Source organism: Apium graveolens, chromosome 1 (genome assembly GCF_009905375.1).
Source record: "Apium graveolens cultivar Ventura chromosome 1, ASM990537v1, whole genome shotgun sequence".
Taxonomy (NCBI): Eukaryota; Viridiplantae; Streptophyta; class Magnoliopsida; order Apiales; family Apiaceae; genus Apium; species Apium graveolens.
The window spans coordinates 56,450,807-56,457,324 of NC_133647.1; positions in this window are offsets into that span (position 1 = coordinate 56,450,807).

Below are 6,518 nucleotides of genomic sequence, written 5' to 3' on the forward strand. Positions count from 1 at the left end.
GATGACTTAGAGATCGTCGCTCTCACGGAGGAATGCAGTGCTGTATTGCAACAGAAATTGCCTCTGAAGCTTAAAGATCCTGGAAGCTTCACTATTCCTGCATCATTGAAATGTGTCATTTTATAAGTGTCTATGTGACTTGGGAGCTAGCATCAATGATGCCATTGTCAATCTTCAAAAAGTTGGACTTACCTGATCCAAAACCTACATACATGACTTTGCAGTTGCGATCGTTCTATTACATATCCGCGAGATATTGTGAAGATGTCTTGGTCAAGATGGACAAACTCATTTTCCCTGCTGATTTTGTAATTCTTGATTTCGAGGAGGATAAGAAAATTCCCATAATCTTGGGAAGACCTTTCTTGGCTACTGGTCGAACCTTGATAGATGTGTAGAAAGGTGAGCTTACCATGCGAGTGATGGATCAGGATGTGACTTTTAATGTGTTCAATACCATGGAATTTCCTACAGAAAATGAGGAGTGTTTAAAGGTGAAAAGTCGATACTGTGGTTAATTCTTAAATCGATCGATTGCTAAGGTCCGATGCCTTAGAGAAGGCCTATTGGGGAATTCTGATAGCAAAGATGATGACTGTGATGAGCACTTACAATATTTGAATGCTTCTCCCTGGAAGCGAAAGATGGATATGCTTTTGAATCTCTTGGATTGGAGGAGTTGAAAAGTTCTTCGAAGCGCCTCAAGCCATCTATTGAGGAAGCTCCTACTCTTGAGCTTAAATCTTTACCTAAACATTTGAGGTATGTATTTTTAGGTGATGCATCTACTTTTCCTGTTATTATTGCATCTGACCTTTCAGGTACCGATGAGGAGAAGCTCTTGAGAATTCTTAGAGAATTCAAATCGGCAATTGGTTGGACTATAGCAGATATCAAGGGAATCAGCCCTTCTTATTGTATGCACAAAATTCTGCTAGAGGAAGGAAGCAAGCCTACTGTTGAGTAATAGAGAAGGCTAAATCCGATCATGAAAGAGGTTGTGAAGAAGGAAATCCTCAAGTGGCTAGATGCAAGGATCATCTACCTATTTCTGACGGTTCATAGGTGAGCCCGATTCAATGTGTGCCAAAGAAAGGTGGTATCACTGTGGTAGCAAATGAGAAGAATGAGCTATTCCTATATGAACAGTTATAGGATGGAGAGTTTTGCATGGATTATAGAAAGATGAACAATGCTACGAGGAAGGATCACTTCCTTCTTCCTTTCATTGATAATTAGATGCTTGAATAGATTGGCTGGGCATGATTACTATTGTCTTCTGGATGGCTATTCAGGATATAATCAGATTTGTATCACTCCAGAAGATCAAGAGAAGACTACATTCACATTTCCTTTAGCACTTTTACATTCCGAAGAGATTCTTTTGGGCTATATGGAGCGCCAGCCACTTTTTAGAGATGTATGATGGATATCTTCTCAGATATGATTGGAAATAACGTAGAAGTGTTCATGGATGATTTCTCGGTCTTTGGAACTTCTTATGATGAATGCTTGCACAATCTTGGGGTTAGTATTGAAAAGGTTGTGTTGAGACCAACTTGGTTCTCAATTGGGAGAAATGTCATTTTATGGTGCGCCAAGGCATCATTCTTGGTCAAAAGGTTTCTAGCAAGGGGCTTGAGGTGGACAAAACCAAGGTGGGGGTGATCGAAAATCTGCCTCCACCCATATCTGTTAAGGGAAATTCGCAGTTTTCTTGGGCATGCGGGTTTCTATAGGCGTTTCATCAGGTCTTCTCGAAGATTTTGAAGCCGTTGTGCAATTTGCTAGAAAAAGACATTCCTTTCAAGTTTGATAATGAGTGTCTTGCTGCTTTTATGATATTGAAGAAGAGTTTGATTACGGAACCTGTCATAACTGCACCTAATGGTCTGAACCATTTAAAATGATGTGCAATGCAAGCGACTATGCAGTTGGAGCAAGTTCTTGGGAAATGCAAGAACAACCTATTTCATGTAGTCTACTATGCTAGTAAGACTTCTAATGGTGCTCAACTAAACTACACCACTATTGAGAAAGAACTTTTGGCTATCGTTTATGGTTTTGAGAAATTTCGATCGTATCTACTTGGGACGAAGGTGACAGTTTTCACTGATCACGCAGCAATTCGATATTTCATCTCGAAGAAGGACTCGAAGCCAAGGTTGATTCGATGGGTTCTTTTACTTCAGGAGTTTGAGTTAGAGATCAAGGACATAAAAGGGACTGAAAATCAAGTCGTCGATCATCTCTCGCGTTTAGAGGATCCAATTGCTACTTCACGAGATAAGTCTTTAATTAATGAGTCTTTTCCCGATGAGCAGTTATTTGGAGTGCAAGTAGAAGAACCGTGGTTTTCCAATATTGTGAACTACCTTTTAAGTAACATTATGCCTCCAGAGTTGAGTCCCGCTTAAAGGAAAAAATTTCTACATGAAATGAAGTGGTATATGTGGGATGAGCCTTTTTTTCACCAAGGAGCTGACCAAATCATCAGGAGATGTATCCTTATAGTGAAAAAGAGGGGATCTTGCGAGATTGCCACTCAACGGCTTATGATGACATTATGGTGGAGAAAAGATAGCATCTCGTATTCTTCAAGCAGGTTTTTTTGGCCAACTTTGTTTAAAGATGCTCATCAGTTCATTTTAAAATATGATCGATGTCAACGTGTGGGGAATATGTCGAAGAGGGATGAGATGCCTCTTAATGTGCTTCTCGAGGTCGAAGTCTTCGATGTTTGGGGAATTAACTTCATGGGGCCATTTGTCTCATCTTATAACAATCATTATATCTTGTTGGCAGTTGATTATGTGTCGAAATGGGTTGAAGTTAAGGCATTTCCAACGAACGATGCAAAGGTAGTGCTTAATTTTCTTCACAAGCAGATATTCACAAGATTTGGAACTCCAAGAGTCATAATCAGTGATGAGGGGTCACATTTATGTAACCGCAAGTTCACTTCTATGATGCAAAGGCATAATTTCAATCATCGCATTACTACGGCTTATCATCCTCAGACGAATGGTCAAGCTGAGGTATCTAATAGGGAGATCAAGCGCATTTTAGAGAAAGTTGTGTGTCCATCAAGAAAGTATTGTCTTTGAAGCTTGATGAAGCTGTTTGGGCGTATCGAACAACATACAAGACTCCGTTAGGGATGTCACCATATCAGTTGGTTTATGGTAAGGGGTGTCATTTGTCGGTGGAGCTAGAGCATAAAGCATATTGGGCATTGAAGAAATTGAATCTGGATTTGGATGCAGCTGAAAAGAAGAGGATGCTTCAATTGAATGAGCTCGACGAGTTTCGACTTCAAGCTTATGAGAACAACAAAATGTATAAGGATAAGTCAAGAGGTGGCACGATCGGGGTCTAGTGCTCAAATCATTTGTGCCGGGGCAATAAGTTCTTTTATTCAACTCTCGTCTCCGTCTTTTTCCTGGAAAGTTAAAGTCAAGATGGTTAGGGTCGTTTGTTGTCAAAACTGTGTTTCCAAATGGAGCGATGGAGATTTTTTGAGAATGATCTGGGCCAAGCATTCAAGGTAAATGGTCAGAGGTTGAAGCATTACTATGGTGACACGGCAAACCGCGAGGTGGTTAGTGCTGTTTTATTGTCCGTTTGATCTCGAGTTTCTACATCATGCTAACCACATAAAGCCAGCGCTTCTTGGAAAGCACCCAAGTTTATTGTATATTAGTAAGTATAGGAAGAGCAAGAAGAAAAGAGAAATATCACAAAACAATTAGGAAAAAGAGAAACATTCAGGTCCAGACTTTAAAAGCCAGGCGCGCCCGCGCTGAATTACAGAAACACGGCGCGCCCGCGCTGATCCAGCGCGCGGCCATGCCGATTTGGTAGAAGTTGCGCGCGCCCGCGCTGTCCTAGTGCGCGCCCGCGCCATGGTCCCGACTCATAAAAAATAAAAGGCAGTTTTGAAGAGAAAAATCGGGATTTTTGCTACGAAATCAATTCCTAACCGAATTTTACTCCCCACATCCCAAATTTCCCTCTCCAAATCAAACCCATTACTCCATTATTCCCATAATCAAATCCCACTTCTATTCCATATACAATTCTCTTTTCACCACCTATATATACATACACTTATACATAAACTTCTTCACCACCTCATAAATTCTTAAACACAAATTTTCTCTCAAATATAAAACTCTTATTCTCTCTACTCAATTCTAATGGCGCCCAATAGACAAAAAACACAAGTAAGCAGCAGCAGCACTGATTCTTCTAGTGTGGATGGTGTTAAGGCCGAGGTTCTCTACTCCCGAGACTGAAGTGGAGTATACGAGGCTTCTCTCTAAGTCGATCATCAAGGAGCGAGGTTTTCTGCCATCGGGGAAGGATGGTAAGGTATTGGAGACGATTCGGGAGATGGGCTCGGTTTCTTTTTGTGAGGCACCCGCTGATGTACCCATGAGTGTTGTTCGAGAGTTCTATATTAATGCAAAGGTGAAGAAGAATGGCTTCACGATGGTTAGGGGGATGAAGGTGGAGTATAGTGCAAGGGCGATAAGGAGGGTAATTAATCAGCCCATGAAAAAGCCCGACCAGGATATTTGGAATGATAAGACTCCAGAGGATTTTGATTTGGATTTTATTGTTGCAACACTATGTGCTCCAAAGACTCATTAGAAGCTCAAGAGGGGCACAACTGATTATGCCACATTGCCTGCTTCTTGTATGAACAGGTTAGCACGCGCTTGGAATGCCTATATTTGTGCGAATATATTGCCATCTTCTCATATGCATGAGGTTACTGTGGAACGAGCACGTTTATTGTGGGGTATTCTGAAGGGTGATTATGTAGACATTAGTAGGATTATTCACCATGGTATGCTGAGATTTTTGAGAGGGAGCACTACGGGTTCTATACCCTATGCATCCATAGTGACGAGGTTGTGTGCGGCAGTTCGTGTTCATTGGGCCGCACATGAGCAGCTTCAACTCCCTAGTTTTGTTATTGAAAGTTCGATTATATTGAACATGATGGAGTGGTATGGTGGTAAGTCCGATCCTAAGGGGCTTGGTTATTCATTTGATATGCTTCCGGGCAAGCGACCAGCAGATCAGATGTATGCTGGTGGTTCTAAGTATGCCTGTACGGTAGGTTGGAGAGCTCAGTTGGGTGAGGAGATAGAGCCATCACAGTTCCAGGAACCATCGAAGAAGGGAAATACGCAGTACAGGCATCTGACTAGGAGGATGGATGTGATGCATGACATCTACAGCAGGTTTGCACGTGATCTCTCCCAGGCATTGGGGATAGCTTTCAGAGCCACCGGTGTTGACATCCAGTGGCCAGTATTTGGTGAGAATTCCATGTATCCACCTCCGGACACACATGAAACTCCACTCGTTGAGGGTGAGGAGCCTGATTCTGATTAGGTATGCCTGATTCCTTACTGTTACCTTCACTGAGGATAGTGAAAATTTTAAGTTTAGGGGTAGTAGTTGAAGGAATATGTTTTATGCCAGTCGTATATAGTTTTCATATTCATGATATTAAGTTCATATAGTTGCATATTTTGCCATGTAGTTTTTTATTTTGGTAGTTTTTATGTTAGTTTGTCATATAGTTCATGTATTTGCATTATAACATGATCCTGTAGATGATTTTTCCGATTGAATTGTGATATTGATGCTAGTGCAGTGATGTTGTATTTAGAGATGTTGAGTCGTATTAAGTTAATTCGCATGCTAGAGATAATTGTATTTCACTAAGTCTTATAGGTTGTTTAAGTGCTAGATCTTGATCATGGTTTGTTTGTTTGTCGAGGTTTAATCGCTTATTTATACTTAAAATTTAGGATATTCTCTTAATAATAAAATAACATGGATTTTTAGAAATTGGTGAAAAATTGGATTTCATCGCTAGTTATTGTGGCTAGGTGTCAAATGGCTAGTAGTCAGCTCATATTTATATGAGTAGTCTAGGGTTGAACGAGATGGAGCGAAACGCACTCGATCAGAAATTGAAAAAAAGATAAAGAGAAAAAAAAAGAAAAGAAAAGAAAAAGAAAAAAAATAAGTGTTATTTATAATTGCTCACGAGTGGGCTCTTTAGTACTCGAGTTATTAAGTTCTTTGGGGACTTTCTGCCTAGTGACCTAAGGCTTATATAGTCTGGGATCCACTAACCTAACGCTCGTTACATGGGTACTATTGTATAAGTCTTTTATGGACCTCACTCATTACACGATCAAATAAAAATATGTGTGTTGTTTTGTTTGAATAAAAGCATGAATCCATATAAAACTCCGATATAAGAATTGAAATGTTATAAGTTATTTTGAGTCTAGCTTTTTATTTTATTTATAACATTGCGATTGCCTTGATGAGTAGTGAGTCATGATTATTGATCTAGTTGTGATAGTATATCTGTAAGCAGTTGCACACACGCACGTCTCTAGTTTGTAAGTTGATTTGTATGATTTGATTGATCTTTATGCGAGTAACTGCATTTGTTGAGATGTTGCTTGTTGATTGGTTTAGTT